Here is a 21,268-nt window from a genome sequence, read left to right as displayed (position 1 = left end):
GATAAATGGTGATTTGCAGATGATAAGCAGTGACATGGGACAGAAAAGCACTTTATGGTGTGTTTGTGGGAAACTGAATAGTTTTGTGTGGTAGAATGCAAAGCGTTAATGGGAGATGAGGCTGGAGAGGGAACCTTTAAAGGAGCAGGAGTTGTCTTGATAGACTCTTGGCTCCTCAGTGCCATCCTGTATCTTCATTTTAGAGCACTCCTTTCTCCCATTTATTAGCTGCTTCCCTAGCTTTAGATACCAGTGCTGTGAAACTAGCAATGTATTTTTTCCTTTTCACACATAGTTTGTAGTGGGGTTGTTGAGAAGAATAGGAAAGAAGGAATGCATGATTCTGTTGGCACATGTGCAGGGGGCTCAGTATACCTTACCACCCAAAATTGGACCTCTGAATGTTATTATACGTAGTGTTTGGGTCTGCAAATAACTAAAATCAGGCATATGTGAACTCATTCATGGCTTTTGTGGACTTGTCTGGGAATTGAGCTTTTATTGAGTTCTAAATTTATGAATGAACTTAAACTATCTTATTGGGTGATAGTATGAATACATAAGATTTGTTAAATCAGTTTAAAGTCAGTAAGAATCTTGGTGGCCTGTTTGATTTAATTAGTGACTTGTATATATCTGAAAATGATATATTGCCACTTGTGCATTTTTAAAGCTGATCTCTACCAAACAAGGCTTTGTTAGTTTTGGCTAGGTGTCGTGGCTCATGCCTGTAATTCCAGCACTTTGGGAGGCCGAGGTGGGCACATTGCTTGAGTCCAGGAGTTTGAGACCAGCCTGGGTGACATAGTGAAATCCCATCTCTGCTGAAAATATAAAAATTATTTGGGCATGGTGGCACACGCCTGTAGTCCGAGCTACTTGTAAGGCTGAAGTGGGAGGATCACTTGAGTCCAGGAGGCAGAAGTTGCAGTGAGCTGAGGTCATGCCACTGCACTCCAGCCTTGGTGACAGCGAGACCCTGTCTCAAAAAAAAAACAAAAAAAAGGCTTTGTTAGTCTTATAGAAATTAATATACTCTTTAGCATTACATATTGTGTCTTGTTAAAATAAAACTTTAGACAAATTAAATTTGGCAGTTAATTTGAGCAAAGAAACAATTATGAATTGAGCAGCACCCTGAAGGAGTAAAGGTTTGGAAAGTTCCACCCAGCAATGTGGATAGTCAGGATTTATAGACAGAAAAAGAAGTGTCATCTAGACATAGCCTGATTCATTACAGGTCTGCATTTGGGTCCACGTTTGCCTTATTTGGACACGTCTGAGCAGCTTGCAGCTTGTGATTGGCAGAAAACTTAGCTGCTCGAAACAAGAATATACTCAAGTTAGGTTGCAGTTATACCATACTGAGGTGCAGTTCACTGCTAATGGAAGCAGCTTTAGGCCAAATTTAATTAACCGTGTCACTATTCAGGTCGTGTTGAGATTATTGTGAAATCAAAGTGCAGAAACACTAATCTGTCCTCAGTCTAGTACGGAAGATGACATATGTAGATAGCTGTATTGCCAGACAGTGTGAGATAAGTACAGATCAAATGACGTTAAAAATCAGAGGAGTGAGATACTGCTTTTGATAAGGGAAGAGAACTGGATCTTAAATAATAAGTTATTAGGAACACTAGGCATTTCAGGTGGAGGAAAGAGCGTGAGCAAACGTTTGTAGACAGGAAGCTGAAATTGTGTTTGAGGAACAAAGAAATTTGTAAATGGGGTGCTTTTGGACTGTGAGAGGGACAGGGGTGCAGTGAGAAGTATAGTTGGAGCAATTGTCTGAGGCTAGATTGTGAAGGGAGTATGACTTTTAATTATATGACCTTTAGATACAGCTTTTTGGCTACTGTAGGTCAAGTTGGACCATAGTTAGAGCCAATTTTTCAAAATTACACTTTATCTGTAGTTTCTGCTGCCAGTGTGAAAACAGGAAAGGCAAGGAGTTTTGCTGATCTGGAAGCTTGAGGATGAGATTTTGCTGCCTCAAGCTTTTTGTATTAACTTTATTATACACTGAATGAATGGTGGCAATTACTGAAGTTTGGGGGATTTCCGAGTCTCTAGATTGCACAGAAATCGTTGAAGAAGTCTTCTCAACAGAAATAATGTAAACCTAACTTTGATCTGAAGGTAGAAATTTTATAAAAGAAAGGAAACCTTTCAGTCTTCAGGGATTCACAAAATCTGGTAAAAATTGGTGTGTTAGTCCATTCTCATGCTGCTATGAAGAAACACCCAAGACTGGGTAATTTATAAAGAAAAGAGGTTTAATTGACTCACAGTTCTGCATGGCCAGGGGGGCCTCAGGAAACTTACAATTATGGCAGAAAGGGAAGCAAACATGTCCTTTTTCACATGATGGCCGGAGAGACAAGTGCCCCTTGTAAAACCATCAGATCTCATGAGAACTCACTCACTATCATGAGAACAGCATGGGAGAAACTGCCATGCTGTTTCAGTTATCTCCACCTGGTCCTGTACTTCACGTGGGGGTTATTACAGTTCAAGGTGAGATTTGGGTGGGGACACAGAGCCAAACCGTATCAGTTGGACATAACATACAAAATGTGGAGAGTTAGGACATAACATACAAAATGTTTAGTTAGGACATAACATACAAAATGGGGAGAATAGCTAACATTTAAGGAAACCTTTTTATGTCTTGGGCAATTGACATGCATTATTAACACAATATTTATACAAACCTATTCATCAGATAGTCTTATTGGCTCTATTTTCCAGATACTTAAACTAAAACACTACTAGTAAGAATACACAGAGAATAAATCCAACATTTAGATGGCTATGAAGAACCTTGACTAGAGGTCAAGCAATCTGAAGGGGAGCTTCTTAGCTCACAGAAAACTTACATGGAATGAGATATAGATAGGAGAGAGCTTTTCTTTGAGAAATATAATTTATGTAAATATGTAAGATTACATTTTGAGATGTCAACTTTCTATACTTCTTTTTTTTTTTCCTTTTTGAGATGGGAGTCTCACTCTGTTGCCCAGGCTGGAGTGCAGTGTCGCGATGTCAGCTCACTGCAACCTCTGCCTCCCAGGTTCAAGTGATTCTCCTGCTTCAGCCTCCCAAGTAGCTGGGACTGCGTGTGCATGCTACTATGCCCCGCTAATGTTTTTATTTTTAGTACAGATGGGGTTTCACCATGTTGGCCAGACTGGTCTGGAACTCCTGACTTCAAGTGATCCACCCACCTCCGTCTCCCAAAGTGCTGGGATTACAGGAGTGAGCCACCACTTTTATCTTAAGATAAATTTTCCATATGCTTCAAGAGGAATAAGCTCTAACTGGAATGTAGGGTACTGACCCTAGCTCCATATGGCCTCACAAAAATCCGTTATGAAAATAGTTTATTTTCTAAATTGTCTTCTTTCTCTGTTATTCTGTGATGCTACAATTGTGTTCCTTTAGCTTTTTTTGTTATAGGCTTGGTCCTTTGGAAACGAATACTAGAGACAGTTTCTCTCTGAGCTTTTGCTTCATTCTCCTTTAGAGTATTCCGTCCCATCTGCTAGTATATCGTTATTTGAAAAACAGTTTGAATTTGCATACCTTATCATTGGTAGGAATAGGTGGCATTGTCTTATGTGATTTTTGTTTTAGGAGGAAATGGGCAACAAAAGTGTGAATTTTCAGCTGGGTGCGGTGGTGCATCCTTGTAGTCCCAGCTACTCAGGTGGCTGAGGTGGCAGTATTTCTTGAGGCCAGTAGTTCGAGGCCACCTTGTACAACATAGCAAGACCACTATCACATGAAAATGATAATAATAAAACTAATGTTTTTCCAGTGTGTATCTTGGATGTTAAAAAAAAGGGAGTTTCTGCCTTTATTAAAAATTGTCTTGTATGTGTTGAGTGTTGTTCATATTAGGGGGATCAGTTGAGGGTGTGTAAGGAGCATCACTAATCCATTACCATTTCTTTATGTTCTACCACAGTGACATAATTTTAAAATTATTAAGTGATGGATTGATGGGTAATTACTTCACCTTATTTTTATCTCTTAATTTTAATTCTTTAGAAACACAGAAATATAAACATTATTGTTGTTGCCAGGATCCTTAATTTAATTTGCATGATGGAAGGACTATGTTTCTTAAATTATATGAATGCTGTGTATATGTATTGTAGAATGGGGAATTGCATATGTCTGTTTAATATTAGAACTCTGTAATAGGTCAAGGCTGTATCAGTTTTTGTGGCTACAACTGCTTGCACGTTTTTGGCTTATAGCCTTTTGTGTACCAGTGACAAACTTTAAGAGCCAAAAAAGTTTGCTTTTACTTGCAGTACATGTACATCTAGTTCTGAGTTATTTGTCAAAAAAGGGTGAACTTTGTTTTTGCCTTTTGTTTTCTTTTTTTTGGCCATTTGTGACTTGAAATTAAGCAACTTACTGATCTTTTTTTTTTTTTTTTTTGAGACAGAGTCTTGCTCTGTCGCCCAGGCTGGAGTGCAGGGGCGCAATCTCTGCTCACTGCAACCTCCGCCTCCCGGGTTCAAGCAATTATCCTGCCTCAGCCTCCTGAGTAGCTGGGATTATAGGTTCTCACCACTACGCCTAATTTTTGTATTTTGTTTTTAGTAGAGATGGGATTTTGCCAGGTTGGTCTTGAACTCCTGACCTCAGGTTATCCACTCACCTCGACCTCCCAGAGTGCTGGGATTACAGGCGTGAGCCACCTCACCTGGCCTGATGTAGTTAGAATAATCTTTAGTTGTGTCCGATATGTAGTTTTACCTAGCAAACTAGTTTTAATTGTTGGTACTTTTTTGTTTTTAACTTCTCCAAGTTCATCTGTCTTCAGATTGGATCTTTGGAAAGGGAGGGGCAGAATTTTGGAAGATAGCATTTCTCTTAGATCAGTAGAAAAGAGGCCAGGCATGGTGGCTCACGCCTGTAACCCCTGCACTTTGGGAGGCCAAGGCGGGTGGATCACCTGAGGTCAGGAGTTCGAGACCAGCCTGGCCAACATGATGAAACCCCGAGATCGCACCACTGCACTCCAGCCTGGGTGACAGAGTGAGATTGTGTCTCAGACAAAAAAAAAAAAAAAAAAAGAAAAGAAAAGAAAATGAATTTCACTAATTAACAGTTACTGGCTTTATTTCAGGTGAGCTGTCGTGGGGGAATTTGTCTGGCTTTGAGATATAAGGTCAGTTTGAAGATTCATTGATACGTACAAAATGGAGTGGGTTGCTCTGCAATGAATTTGTGTATTAAAACTGAATATCCAAGAGAAAATAAGTTAACAGGATAATTGCATTTGATCTTTTGGTATGGAACTGGAGTAAAGTTCTGATGATTTGTTCTTTTTTTTTATTTTTTTATTTTTTGAGACAGGCTTGCTTTGTCACCCAGGCTGCAGTGCAGTGGCACAATCTCAGCTCACTGCACTGGGTTCCAGTGATTCTCATGCCTCAGCCTCCCAAGTGATTGGGATTGTAGGTGTGCACCCACCATACCTGGCTAATTTTTGTATATTTAGTAGAGACGGGCTTTTGCCATATTGGTCAGGCTGGTCTCGAACTCCTAGCCTCATGTGATCCGCTTGCCTCGGTCTTCCAAAGTGCTGGGATTACAGGTGTGAGCCTCTGCACCCGGCCCTCTGATTTGTTCTTTATGTGATCACTTTGCCTCCCATTTTCAGAATTGGAAAATATACCCACATTATCCTTATTCCCATTTGTACATTTCCTTTTTGAAGTAAAATCAGCTGTTTAATGACTGAGAAGTTACAGTTTAGCAGGCAGTAATTTTTCTTTTGTTTTGTTTTGTTTTGAGACCGAGTTTCACTCTTATTGCCCAGGCTGAAGTGCAATGGCACTATCTCGGCTCACCTCATTCTCCTGCCTCAGCCTCCTGAGTAGCTGAGATTACAGGCATGTGCCACCATGCCCGGCTAAGTTTTGTATTTTTAGTAGAGCCGGGGTTTCAGCATGTTGGCCAGGACGGTCTCGACTTCCTGATCTTGTGATCTGCCCGCCTCAGCCTCGAAGTGCTGGAATTACAGGTGTGAGCCACTGAGCCTGGTCTGTTTTTCTTTTCTTAACATTAGCTTTAGTAATTTTTCTTCACAGAACTATGTATTTGTGTATTTGTTATCAGGTTTGGAATTTGTGTTGGGTATTAATAGAAAGTCTTAGACTTTATAGAGTATAAACCCTCTTTTATTTTTGTTCATTGTATTCTTGCAAAATATTGTTTTGACTTGGTGATCCAGGCACTATCTTCAAGTGGTTTCTGTAGTAGCCTATCCTAGAAACACTGCCTGACATAGTTCAGTAGCAATGAAAAACAGCCATAGGTGCTAACTTAAAAATTAGCTATAGAATTGCAACTGGCAGCTAAGTGAGAAAGCTGTTTATAGAGCAGCTTGGGATACTAAGATACTCCTTGACTGCATGAAGGTGCAGTGCAAGGAGAGAACCATTCTTGCCATCAGGAGATTGGAATCCTTTTTTTTTTTTAAGACGGAGTTTTGGTCTTGTTTCCCAGGCTGGAGTGTAGTGGCATGATCTCGACTCACTGCAACCTCTGCCTTCCGAGTTCAAGAGATTCTCCTGCCTCAGCCTCCCAAGTAGCTGGGATTACAGGTGCCCGTCACCATGCTTGGCTAATTTTTTATGTTTTTAGTAGAGATGGGGTTTCACCCCGTTGTTGGCCAGACTGGTCTCGAACTCCTGACCTCAGGTGATCTGCCAGCCTCAGCTTCCCAAAGTGCTGGTATTACAGGCATGAGCCACTGCACCCAGCTGGAAACCTTTTAAGGGAGAAACTTACTAATAAGTTGCTTCCTGTCCTTGGGCTTATAGACTTAATCTAGAATTGATTTTTCTTTGACTTTCTTCATCAGAGTTATGTTTTCGTAACTTAATGACTAACCAAGAATGTGTTATAACTGTTGAAGCCCCTTTTGACATAGTTTACCCCTTCTGCTATTACTTAGGATTGATAGTAATTAATCTCTAGGGCAAAAGATGACTGGAAAATTGCTCTGGGTTCTTCTTATATAACATCATATAAGACCTGTTCGCCTAAAATCTGGTGAGTTGATTTAGTTTGTTTTCTGACATTCTTGGCTTCTTTAAACTTGCTTATAAATTAAGGCTTGCAGTTTGAGTCATTTGGAGATGGGGAATGCCCAGAACTTTCGCATCTTGTGAACTTGAGTTGAATAATGTGTCTCTTTCCTCATCGTCTGTCAACTTTACTTCATTGTAGCCACAAAGAAGATGATGATGCCAATGAGGATATACTAAACCAGACAAGAGATGGCCTACTGTGTATGCTAGGCATTAGATTTTTTAGAACTAAACACAACGCTGAATTTGTAAAAATGTGTGGAGTTTAGAATAATTAGAGAAAATGATAACCAGTCTCACTCAGACCACATGGAAATGAGGGGAGAATGTGTGTGTTTTGGGAATGTGTATCTTCATCTGTCCCGCTAGTGGAAAGGTTACTGTTTGAAAAATGAGTTCCAACACAGCCACTAGTTTGTGCTACTTTAGACAAGTATTTAAATCTTTACAATGGAGATATTATAACAGCATTCCTTACCTTGGCACAAGGATGTTGTTAAATTGGAAGACTAAGGATGTGAACGAATTTTGTAATGTATAAAGAAATCTTGGCCAAGCACAGTGGCTCGTGCCTGTATTCCCAGCACTTTGGGTGGCCAAAGCGGGAGGATCACTTAAGGTCAGGAGGTTGAGATCAGCCTGGACAACATAGTGAGACCTTGTATCTACAGAAAATTTAAAAATTAGCTGAATGCGCTAGCATGTACCTGTAGTCCCAGCTACTCCAGTCTGGGTGACAAAGCAAGGCCCTGTCTTTATTAAGAAAGAAATCATATGTGCATTATAAAGATTTCGCCACTCTTAAGATTGAGTGCAAGAATCTGTGGTAACACTTGCCAGTTGATGAAGAAATTGGACATTAGATAATGAAGGTTTTGCAGCAGTAATTGAGTTTGAGGTATTTTCATAACACTGTGTTGGAAAGGTGACAGAGGAATTGTCTCCTAAAATGAGGGAAAACATCAATACAAAATGATGGTAAGAAAGAAATAAAAGTATTTGTAATGGTGCTTTAAAACTTTAAAAGCTTTAGGGTACTTTTAAAGTACCGTAAATATATTACCTTACTCAACCAAGATGTTGTGAAAATTAAGTGTCAATCCTGTTTTTTAAATGTTTAAATGGAAACTGAGTGACTAATTAACATGCCTGAAATCACAATGGTGAATCATGAATCTCGAATTTGATTCTAGATTTTTTTGCTCATTCTGATGTGTTGCTTAGTCCTGTTACAGTACAGTTGTAGCACATGGAAATGGATGGGACCATGCATGGAAGCTGGAGAGTCTAGAGGAGAACTTCAGTGATGGCAAATTAAAATCTTCATCATCAGTATTTGAAGCAGAGATTGAAAATGAATAGCGCTTAGGACAGACTATCAAATAAATGTGTGAGCCAGAAGATTTTTAATGGGGGAAATTAACTTTATTTTTTGTTTTTTTGTTTTTTGTTTTTTGTTTTGAGGCGGAGTCTCGCTCTGTCGCCCGGACTGGAGTGGACTGGAGTGCAGTGGCTGGATCTCAGCTCACTGCAAGCTCCGCCTCCCGGGTTTACGCCATTCTCCTGCCTCAGCCTCCCGAGTAGCTGGGACTACAGGCGACCGCCACCTCGCCCAGCTAGTTTCTGTATTTTTAGTAGAGATGGGGTTTCACCGTGTTAGCCAGGATGGTCTCGATCTCCTGACCTCGTGATCCGCCCGTCTCGGCCTCCCGAAGTGCTGGGATTACAGGCTTGAGCCACCGCGCCCGGCCGGGAAATTAACTTTAATGAAATATCTTATAGAAAGAGCTAAAGACAAGACACCTGCCAATCCCAGTCACTCTGGAGGGTATCTAATATAGGAATGAAAGTAAAAATGAGTTAACATTCTCCAGTGTTTGTCAAGTTTAAAGAGATTAACTTGAAAAGTAGTAGTTGGGTAGAAGGTTTATTTGAAGATCCTTTGGCATCATAGCAAAAAAAAGTTGGTGAAAGATTGGTACTGTAGAATGATGGGAGAAAGATGATTATATTTCCCTTTCAACTTGTCTAGACCACTTAAAATTTATATTACTTTCTCACACAAGCCAAGATAAAGATACACTCTTTAAGAAATTTAGGAGACTCTTCATATATCCATTCATAGAATGTGGTTTTGAAAATAAATGGAATATTCTCTAAATATAGATCTATATAAAATTTTATAATTCCTTTTAAGAAAGGCATTTGTCAGGAAGTGAAGTCAGACTTTTTAATGCTGAGAAATAGGTGAATGTGGGTTATATGGAATCTTTTTTTTTTTTTTTTTTTTAATTTCAAGACAGGGTCTTACTGTGTTGCCTAGGCTGGAGTTCAGTGGCTATGCACAGTTGTCCTCATTGGATACTACAGCCTCAAACTCCTGGGCTGAAGTGATCCACCCACCTGAACCTCCTGAGTAGCTGGGACTACAGGTGCATACCACTGTACCCTGCTAGGAATCTTGTAAGAACAATTGTATAGTTATGAAGTGTATGAGGATAGAGATATTTTTTGTCCTGGTGATTATTTCTTCTTGTAGAATAATCCTAGTGATTTTTCCTTCTTGTAGAAACTTAAAGGCTTAAGATTAAACTTATTAGGAAAAATAACTTTGGCTTTATTTTGTAGTGATTTATTAATGGCTTTATTTTATAGTGATATATTAATAATGTATTAAAATAGCTAATATTTTCCACTTACCCAGTATTATTTCAAAATTTTAAGCCACATAGATAGGTTATTATTTGGTGCTACGTCTGCCATTACTGCAGTTGATTTCCAGCAGTTTGAAAAAAGACTTTTCAGAAATGACTGTCACTTGTTACTCAGTGGCTTACGGTAGCGGTCCCCAACCTTTTTGGCACCAAGGAGTGGTTTCATGGAAGACACATTTTCCACAGACTGGCAGGAGATGTGTGGAGGGATGGTTTCGGGATGAAACTGTTCCACCTCAGATCATCAGGCATTAGATTCTCATAAGGAGTGCACAACCTAGATCTTTTGCATGTGCACTTCACAATAGGATCCGCGCTCCTGTGAGAGTCTAATGCCCCCACTGATCTGAAGCTCAGGCAGAAATGCTTACTAGCTCACCAGCCACCGTGTGGCCCAGTTCCTAACAGGTCACAAACCAGTAACGGTCCACAGCCTGGGCGTTGGGAGCTCCTGGCTTATAGGGTCTTCAGATGCTTACTAGCCACAGGTATGTCACTTAATCAGATGTAATAAATGGCTGGTGTAATTTTGACTCACTTAAAGTGAAGAGATTGTTTTAATTGTGAAGCATGTGAATAAATAAATGAGATTTCTGCTGTCTCTAGTACTATATATGTAAAACTGGAGGCTTTGCAAAATTACCAAGAGACTGTCCCGTGTGATGTGTCTTTGGTTTGGCACGGGTGGAGCAGACATGTGAGATATAGCATGAATGGGAGGCCTTCACACTTACTCACTATGTGGAGGGTGGTAGTTGATCATGATGGTCAGTTCCATAGTCCTCCAGGCCACTGGTGACACACTACCATTGTTGCCATAATTCTCGAAAGTCATTTTATGTGGGGCTCCTTCCTAGCAACCTCCCCTAAACACATAGTTCCATCCCTCCCAAGAGCTAAGAAATTCTTAGCACTTGCCACTGTCTAACATATATTTGTTCATTTGTGTACTGATTACATTCCTCCCATTAGTATATAAGCTCCATGATAATAATAGAAACTTTGTCCACTATTGTATATTTCTAAATCCTAAGACACTATTGGCATGTTATAGTATGCAGTTAATACTAGAATAAATGGGGTTTCTGTTTTTTCTCACTGAGGTTTGCAAAGCTTCATGAAGGTAGAATATATAAAGATTCTCATTGTTCTGTGTGCATTGGGGACATGGAACGGAACTTGTGTTTTCTGAGTGAGGGAGACTCACTGGCAGAGAGTCTAACTGCAATCCATTATTCCCTGTGACTGGGCAGAATTTAAACATTTTAAGATATGAAAAAAATCTTCTGGATTCCTACTTTATTTTTAGACATGGGTTTAGCTATTAATGAATAACTTTAACCTACCTACGGGGAAGGCTTTTTCCCTGTTACCCTTACTTCTCTCTCCTGGATCTTACGAGTGGAGAAATGGGCCTTTGTTTCGCTTACAAATCCGCAAATATTTATACTGTCATATGAACACATGTTTAAGGCGCTGTGTCACACATTGTGGAAGTTACAAAGAGACAGGATTCCTGAGAATTTAACAAAGTTGAGAATGAGTGTTATTGATTAAAACAAAAATGGAACATTTAGGTTGCATTTGAGACCGTGTTTTTGTTTTTTGAATGTGAGATGTTTTTGGACAGAGGTGAAAAATTCTAATGTCTCTAACTCCCCCAGAAAACCTTAGATTGGTTTTTCTGAGAAGTTTGTGAATGATTTGCATAGAGATTTTCTTTGAGGTTAAGAAATTAGATGAGTTTCCCAGGGTGAAAAAAACAGGAGCAGAGATTATTGTTAAAAAATGGTCATGGGTAGAGAGGTTAGAGGACAAAGTAGGCAGAATAGAAGCATGTTTGTGTTTTAAGGAGGCTGAGAAAGAACCAGAATATAGCACTCATAAAAGGAAAATGCAGATGCACTGTGAATAGCTGCTACTGGTAGTGTATTAATTTTTTAGCTACATGCAAACGTTTACTAGGGTGCTTATAACTGAGGTGACGTGTAATATGTTATCCAAACTTGGGTGGTCTCTTTTAAGAGTGAGAGGGTGTACTATCCAAGTGGGACACTGGGACAACGGGTGTGAACCAGGACAGCTCCAGCAAAACCAGGACAGTTGGTCATTCCTAACTAACAACGTACTTTTCTCCAGACTTAGTCCCAATTCCTTTAACCTCCTCAGATAATGTTTTTTCCTTTATAGTACTCTGATCTGCACTTGCAGAGCCTCTCAATTGTTGATTTCTTTTTCCCTGCCTTGTTGGAAAGAAAGGAGAATTTTTCTGCCCCCACCCTTGACCCTGCTTGGGTTCACAGCATTGGTGGAGGTAAGTAGTACTCACAGTGTATTATTAGTTGACTTTTGTTTTGCTTAGGAAGTGAGGTTTCTGTATTTTTCTGATCCAGTACTAGATTTTTTTTTTTTTTTTTGAGAGTCCCAATTATATTTAACTGGGCTAATGAACTATTAGTTAAGTTCTTGGCATGTAATACAAAAAAGTGTTTGTAATTTTGGCATTTGTTCTTAAATTACTTGATACTTAATATGTTTTCTTTCTTATAGGTGGGGTTGTCATTGTGAAACTTAAGATCTTCAAAGAAGAGAATGTAATTTATACCATGGATATGTAATTTTTTCATGTTGGAGCACTGTAATGCTTTCGTTTTGCTTTCTTACTCAGTTTAAATAAAATTTTTAATTCTTATATTAAGTGATGAGTTTTTATTCCATTAAGTAGCTTTTCATTGTCTTGCATTTCTGATAAATTAAAAAGTGACATAGAATTAATAAATATTTGAGGTGGTGCTTAGCAAAATATGATTTTCCTCATCGTTTACAGTAATCCTTATTTGGAATCTAGGATGGGCCTAAGGTATCTAGTTTTGAAAATCACCAACTTACCTGAGTACTAGAATGGAATCCTAAACAATCTCAGATTTAAGGATGTGGTTTACAGATGAGCCTGAAGGCATCTGTGTTCCTACCAAGGTCCTATTGTTCCTCTGTACAGTCTGCCATCTAGTGGTAGGAATGCAGAGTCTACCAAACTGCCAAGGAAAAGCTCTAGGTTTACACTTTTTTATATTAAGAAGGCTTATGTAGTAATTTAAAACATGTTGATAATCAGAGGAGTGGGGATGAACAACTCTTTCACTTGAAAATACAAGTCAGTGGCAGTGAAGTCAAGAGTATCCCAAGAGTACGTTTTTCTATAGAGCATTTTCATGACTTAAACTTTCCACTTTTGTTCTAAGAGTTTTTGTATTTATGACATTAGTGGGTAAAGAGACAAATGAAAAATAATTTTAAGAGACAGTAGATTGGACTGATTTGAAAAATATGTTTTCAGTGTTGATTAAAATTTTAGAGCAATTACATAATGACTTCATTTAAAACAATTTAATTTGCACTTTTAAAATTAAAGTTTGGACAGTTCAGTAAATTTGACTTGGGTTCAGCCATGACTTAAGAGGCTAAATTTCAGACATATATTAATATGTAGTATCTTAGGGGTTTGCTTTGTGTACCCAGCTCTATCTGAATTCGTTCTTCTCTACATATTCCCCTTTCAGTTCCTCATCTTTCCTCTGCCACAAATAAAAAGGATGTCAGTCCTTTCTCTGCCAGGAAAATGCCTTTTTAAAAATCTCTTCTGTGTTCTGTTCTTGATGTAGAGGCTTTTTATTGAGGCAGTTCATCATATCACTATAGTGGCAGGAGGAGGAATATGGGGTGGCATAAACTTGAAAAAGCAATTATGCTACTCTCTGGATTGCTAATATTTTTTTTTTTCCCAAATTATCGCTGTACTAAAGCATAGACTAAATAGAATATTGTTGCTTTCTACAGATGTCTTCTAAGTTACATTTCATTTATTAGGATTCATTTAATAAATATTTAAGGTGTACCCTGCTAGGTGCTGGCAATTTGAGGATGAAGAAGACATGGTACTGCCTTTAGTGAGCTCTCTCATGGGAGAGACTGATATATGAGCTAGTAATTGTAATGAAGTGTGAAAAGTGCTGTAACTGTTGTATGATGAGTTAAGAGAGTATGAAATTGAAACCAGGGAAAATTTGCTTTCCCTTCCAAAATAATCACCTGCTCTTTTTTCCATCTCTGAATCCTATACATACAGATTACAATCACCACAATGTATTGTGAGGCTGTATCTTTACCCCCAAAGACCTCAGTTTAGTAGGGAAGAAATTTTGCTGCTTCTCAGCTTTGTATATCTAGGTATTTGGCATCAGTAGGTGAATCAGTCAGTTGTTGGTTTGAACTGTATCCAGGTCATTTCCAGCAAAAGGGATAGCTCTGAAAGTGTGTGGCTTCATCCTCTGTCTCACTTTAAGCATTTTGGAATATATACACACACTTAAACGTATATACACATACACTGTATGTACCTGAATGTAAGGTAACCCCAAATATAAAGCAAGCCCACATTTTCCCATTGAGACATTGACAGCCCCTCAAGTTTTATTTATTTTACCTATTTAAATATATAAATGTTAGGGATATAGCTGAAGCAGTCAGCCTCGTAATGTTGAAACTCACTAGTGAGAATATGTATGAAAAATTACTATAAAAAGTAATCTGGCTGAGTGCGATGGCTCACATCTGTAGTAATCCCAGCACTTTGGGAGGCCGAGGCAGGAGGATCCCTTGAGCCTAGGAGTTCGAAACTAGCCTGGGCAACAAAGGGAGACCACGTCTCCATAAAAATAAATAAAATTTTAAAAAACTATTAGAAATCTATGATTTTAAAATACTGATTTCTTTTCCTGATTCATATATACCTCACCACATAACATATGACTTATTTTATATTCGTGCATATCTTGGATATTTTGTGTTTTTTGGTCATCCACAGCCCCCTTTTTAAAGTTATATAACTTCTTTCCTTTTGTGTAAGATCTAATTTACATTAGAAATTTTTTCACAGGATATCACCATCCATTCTTGTAACACTGACAGTTTGTTTCTTTCGTTCCTTATGTGTATTTCTGATCTCTGCAACATAACTTTATTTTGTTGTTTTTTAAAGTGTTCTGAAGACACCCAACACAATTATGCAATTATGTGGTATGTATCCCCAGGAATACTTACATCTGTTAAATTTTTTATTTCTTCATAAGCACCTGAAACTAGCATTGATGGAGGTCTTTTCAGGTTATCTTCTTCAGAAGGAACTTTGTTAAAAGAAACAGGTCAGATAATGAGATGATTTGTGAGACTTAGGGCAGTTTTTCTGTTAAATAGTTTTTGGAGAGGGGAAGTGCTCTCATTTTACCTGGCAATTTTACAAATGGTAGAATTATTTTTACATTTCTGGTGGGGGGAGGGTTGCCTTTTTAAATTTATTTAAATTTATGTTTTTTAGACACAGAGTTTCACTGTGTTTCCCAGGCTGGAGTGCAGTGGCCGTTCACAGGCATGATTATAGTACATTGCAGCCTTGAACTCCTGGGCTCAAGGGATCTTCCTGTCAGCCTTCCAAGTAGCTGACTACAGGTGCATGTCACCATGTTCTACTCTATTTTTACATTTTCTAATTTTTATGTGTGTGAATCTTAGTCCATTCATGTTGCTAAGAGCACGGTGACAGAAATAGCATATCTAGTTGTGCTAATACACTGATTTTTTTCTTACAGCTGCACTTTTTTTTTTTTTTTTTGAGATGGAGTCTAACTCTGTTGCCCAGACTAGAGTGCAGTGGCGTGATCTGGGTTCACCACAACCTCTGCCTCCCAGGTTCAAGTTATTCTCCTGCCTCAGCCTCCCAAGTAGTTGGGATTACAGTCATGTGTCACCACGTCCAGCTAATTATTGTATTTTTATTAGAGATGGGGTTTCACCATGTTGGCCAGGCTGGTCTCAAACTCCTGACCTTGAGTGATCCGCCCTCCTTGTTCCCCAACATACTGGGATTACAGGCATGAGCCACTGCACCCAGGTTTTTATTTATACGTTAAGATAGGACTTTCTTCCCCCCTTCCCGAGATGGAGTCTTGCTCTGTTGCCCAGACTAGAGTGCAGTGGTGCGATTTCAGCTCACTGCGACCTCCGCCTCCTGGGTTCAAGCAATTCTCTGCGTCAGCTTCCCAAGTAGCTGGGATCATAGGCATCCACCACCACGCTTGGCTAATTTTTGTATTTTTAGTAGATAGAGATGGGAAGTCACCATCTTGACCAGGCTGGTCTTGAACTCCTGACCTCGTGATCTACCCGCCTCGATCTCCCAAAGTACTGGGATTCCAGATGTGAGCCATCATGCCTGGCCAGGACTTTGACTTACTTTGAGTGTGGGGTCTGGAGATTCCTTAAGGCTCATTTACCATTGTGAGAGATTGAACTTGTGTTCAAAATACTGACCTACTTCTGGCATAGTGGCTGCCAAATTCTCAGCTACTTTACCATGCAACTCTTATTCTTTTTTTGTTTGTTTAATTTTTTTCTGATGGAGTCTCGCTCTGTTGCCCAGGCTGGATTGCTGTGGCTGTAATCTCAGCTCCCTTTAACCTCCGCCTCCTGGGTTCAAGCGATTCTCCTGTCTCAGCCTCCCAAGTAGCTGGGATTACAAGTGTGCGCCACCACACCTGGCTAATTTTTGTGTTTTTAGTAGAGACAGGGTTTCACCATATTGGCCAGGCTGGTCTCGAACTCCTGACCTCAAGCGATCTGCCCGCCTCAGCCTTCCACAGTGTTGGGATTATAGGCGTAAGCCTCCACGCCCGGCCCAGCAACTCTTATTCTTGTACCACCTCTTCCTCACATCCTTGAGGAGATAAATAATGTGTCATGGCTCTCCTTTCTGCGTTGATCATGATAATGTTCTAAAGGATGTGGGATAAATTACAATACAGAATTGGTGTGTGCTGTGTGATATGAGAGGTACTGAGATTAGTTTATGGAAGTAACTTATAGTTCCTTTATAAATTATTTTTCACTAACTGTTCATATATGACATAGTTGCTGAATCATTTTGGAAGTGTTCAATTCTTTATGCATCACCTTGTATTTGGGCAAATATAGTATATACAAGAAAATATTACACATGTACAACTTTTTTTTTTAGACACGGTCTTGCTGTGTTGTCCAAGTTGGAGTGCAGTGTCATGATCACAGTTCACTGTAACCTTTAACTCTTAGGCTCAAGCTATCCTCCCGCCTCCCGCCTCCCGCCTCAACCTCCACTACAAGCGCTAATTTAAAAAGAAATTTTGGGGCTGGGTGCAGTAGCTCACGCCTGTAATCCCAGCACTTTGGGAGGCCGAGGCAGGTGGATCACAAGGTCAGGAGCTCGGCAAAGATGGTGAAACCCCGTCTCTACTAAAAATACAAAAGTTAGCTGAGCACAATGGCAGTTGCCTGTAATCCCAGCTACTCGGGAGGCTGAGGCAGGAGAATTGCTTGAACCTGGGTGGCAGAGGTGGCAGTGAGCCGAGATCACGCCACTGCACTCCAGCCTGGGCGATGGAGTAGACTCCATCTTAAAAAAAAAAATTTTTTTTTTAGCTGGGTACTGTGGCTCATGCCTGTAATCCCAGCCCTTTAAGAGGCCGAGGCGGGTAGAGCACGAGGTCAAGAGATGGAGACCATCCTGGCCAACATGATGAAATCCTGTCTCTACTAAACGCAGGTTAGCTGGGTGTGGTAGTGCGCCCCTGTAGTCCCAGCTGCTCAGGAGGCTGAGGCAGGATAATCACTTGAACCTGGGAAGCAGAGGTTGCAGTGAGCTGAGGTCGCGCCATGCTCTCCAGCCTGGCTACAGAGCGAGACTCCATCTCAAAAAAATTATTTTATTTTATTTTATTTATTTATTTATTTTTGTTGAGGATCTCCCTATGTTACTTAGGCTTGTCTCAAACTCTTGACCTCAAGCAATTTTCTTACCTCGCTTCCCAAAGCACTGGGCTTACAGGCATGAACCACAATGCCTATCTTCACACATACAGTTTTAAAAAATGGAATTGTACTGTGTATTTTTCTTTGCTGTGACTTTTGACTTAATATGTGGTGAACATTTTCTCCTGACAGCTTTTATTTTTTGTGCCATGCATTCATTGGCCTCATAGTATTTCATGGTCAGACTATAGTGTCATTTGATTAACTCTTCACTCTTGGATATGTCCGCTTAGTTTATGAATTAGGCCCCTTAGCTTCATTAGTATTGTTACAAAAGCCATCTGATTATCTTGTCAGTCTTTGTCATTGTACTCAGCATTCCATATTCTGCCTTTAGGAGTGTTTCCCCAGTTACTAAAGTCCACTTAATATGTTGGTTAGATTTCTTAAGGTGTAAGCCTGTGAAGAGCATAGTTTTGAGTTAATTCTATTGGAAGTTATATAAAAATATAACACTGTGTTTCTCACAGAAGACCCCATAAACTTTACAAATAAAATTTTAACAGTTACATCTTAATTTGGACCATATTTTGTGATCCCTTTCACAGCTAATTGGAGTAAGAAATAAGACTGTTCATTGCATTTCCTAGACATTTGACATTTAAGACTAGGCAAATTTGCCTGTGTTTAACTTTGATTAGCCTATGTCTAATTTCAACTTGCATAGTTTTGAAATACTTAGTTTTGCTATATGAAAAATTTTGGTGATACTTCATATAAAAGTTTCTTATCCTCTGGTTACTATTTATTGATGAATATTCTTTTTGTTTCTACTCCCACCAAGGAAAAATTACAAAGATTTGATAAGTGAAGCAAAATTTGATTAACCAGTTAATTTCTTTGCCTTCGAAATTAGTTTTATCTTCAATTTTCTTTTTCTTTTTTTTTTTTTTTGAGACAGTGTCTTGCTCTGTAGGCCAGGCTGGAGTGCAGTGGCACAATCTCAGCTCACTGCAACCTCCGCCTCCCAGACTCAAGCACTTCTCCTGCCTCAGCCTCCCAAGTAGCTGGGATTACGGTCATGTGCCACCATGCCCTGCTAATTTTTGTTTTTTTTAAGTAAAGACTAAAAAAAACCATGTTGGCTAGGCTGGTCTTGAACTCCTGACCTCAGGTAATCCGCCCGCCTCAGCCTCCCAAAGTGCTGAGTTTACAGACGTGAGCCACCACGCCCAGCCATATCTCCAATTTTCTAGATGACTGAATAAATCAATTTTAGGTTGTAGATTTATGAGGGCAGTTGTTAAAAAAAGGTATCTTTCAAAATGACCTTTTTGAAAGGGATTACTAAATTTTATATGTATTACTGTGTTTGGCTAAATGATTGTGGTATATTGATTTAAAAGCAAACGAACAAACAAATACTGATTTAAGCCAGGCTTCTTTTTTAGAAAATCTTATTTGGGTATCAGTATGGTTTTGGTGTAGCCTAGTGAGTTTCTGTTTAGATGGGAACTTGAAAACTGCATTCTAATGGCGCAGGCCACTGGCTGGGTTGCCTGACTGACTGTAGAAGTGAACCCTGAGTGTCCTAATTTAAGTTTCTGAAGTTGATGAACTCTGCCTGGGGACATCTATATAGGCTGAAATTGGTGAACTCTGCCTGTTGGGAGAGTTTGTAAAGGCCTACACTGGGAATATGACTGTAAGATTAATGAAACCATTTGGTAACTGCTTACTTCTAAATTTTTTGTACTTTGTTAAAAGAAAGAAAAAAGACTTCCCCAGAATACAAAAATACTGTTTTGCATTTCACTGTTTTTCTATTGTTTTTGTTTTTAATTCGTTTTCAACTGAGAACATGTATTAAATTGGCTGCTATGTTTTAGTGGATCCTTATCCTTAGCAAAAATTTAATTCTAGTCATTAATCTGTCATTTAGCTTCTGTGACCTTGCCTATGTAAATACAGTTAACATCAGCTTTATCTACCTCAGTCATTGTTTGTTGAAGGAGCGTGTGAAATAACAAAAGTGAGAGCATTTATGTTTGTATGGTGGGTATTGGTTCCTTCTGCTTTCTCTACATGGAAAAGTGATTGTCATTTCTATGGTAGGCTTATTTTTAGGCCTATTGTCTTCATCCCCTTAAATATTGGAAATCTTTGTAAATTCTCACTCATACTTAACCTACGTACCATGTGGTACTTTTTTTTTTTAGTGTGTGTGGGATTCAGAAATTGTTAATAACGAATATTCAAGAAGGTACTTCAGTTTTTGTATTCTTGACATAAATAATGAAAAGAAAATATAAGATCTGTCCTCATTTTGGTAACTTATTAGTTGCCAAGGGAAATTGTTACAGTTTTTGCTTTTTAAGAAATAGTATCTTCTGGATTGAGAGTGGGAAAAGCAGTAACTATTGAGAGTCCCATGATAAGTGTTAACTTGTTTGGAATAGTTTACTTTTGGTTAGTCAGAGGTGGGAAGAATATTTTCCTTCCTGTCATGGAGCACAAACTTGAAAGCGTTTTCGGGGTACTATTGTATTAGAAACATTGTACAGATGAAAAATTATTGTATGGAGAAAATGGCTAAGTTAAATAGTGTGGGAAAGTGTATACTGCTAGTTTTATTCAATATCCTCCCCACCACACCTGTAATATTTGCATAACTTTGATTTTACATTTGGTCTGTTCTGGATTCGTAATCTCAGTGTGAATTAATTCTTACTTCATTTTTCCTGTTTTATTATGTGTGAAGAATTTTTTTTTTTTTTTTTTTTTTGAGCTTCTGGAGTTATCCTTCAGAATAACTCCAGTTTTTCTGTGATCAGTACTAAAGCATACTATAGTTTTTAATAAGCATTATAGTAAAAACCTTCATTTATTAGATCCTCTTTTAATTTGAAATTTGAAAATTTGCACATGTATTGGGCTCAGCTTTGTTTTTCAACCTTTTGGGAACAGCAGGCTGTATAGATAGTTGTAAGATGTTGATTTAACTTTTAAGGACACAATCTTGGATGCCTTTTAAAAAAGCATGTTAAGAGTACCCATATGCATACCAAAATGAATGTCTTAAAAAATATGACTGATCATTGTGTTTGAGGCACTGTTCTATAGGTCTTTGGGGATAGAGCTGAGAACAAAAAAGTCCTGCCCATATGGAACTTAACAACATTTTAATTGAGAGAGAAAGACATTAAACAAATTAAGATGAGTTTGATGGTAATAAATACTTTGGAGAGAAATAAGCAGAGTAAGGGGGATAATGAGGGTTTAGAGGTAGGGGAATGCCCAAGGCTCTGTTATTTTGCGTATTCAGGGAAGTTTAATATGGCGACACTTTAGCAAATATCTATGGAAGTGACGGGAGCAAGCAGCATAGGTATCTAGCAGAAGAGAATTCTAGGCAGAAGGAACGACAGTACCAGACACCTGAATAATAGTGCTTGACATGTGGGAGGCATTGCAAAGAAGATGGCAGTGATGCAGTGGGGGGAAGAACAGATCACAAAGGGAATATAGTATGGATATATGTATGTATACATACACATACGTTTTATAAATATATAGTACAGTATATATACACACAGA

At 38.9% G+C, this 21,268-nt stretch overlaps 1 protein-coding gene and 1 long non-coding RNA gene across 16 annotated transcripts in view; both read left to right on the top strand.

Annotated features, from left to right (window-relative positions):
- PICALM (phosphatidylinositol binding clathrin assembly protein) overlaps nt 1-21,268 on the top strand; it is a 111,570-nt gene that overhangs the window by 14,788 nt on the left and 75,514 nt on the right. The window lies entirely within an intron of this gene.
- LOC111540767 lies at nt 6,682-12,524 on the top strand. The gene is made up of 3 exons (XR_002731085.1): nt 6,682-7,080; nt 12,023-12,146; nt 12,383-12,524. It is a non-coding gene; the product is annotated as an uncharacterized LOC111540767 (long non-coding RNA).

The sequence above is a fragment of the Piliocolobus tephrosceles genome, chromosome 13 (genome assembly GCF_002776525.5).
Source record: "Piliocolobus tephrosceles isolate RC106 chromosome 13, ASM277652v3, whole genome shotgun sequence".
NCBI lineage: Eukaryota > Metazoa > Chordata > Mammalia > Primates > Cercopithecidae > Piliocolobus > Piliocolobus tephrosceles.
This window is presented reverse-complemented; position numbering and strand designations above follow the sequence as displayed.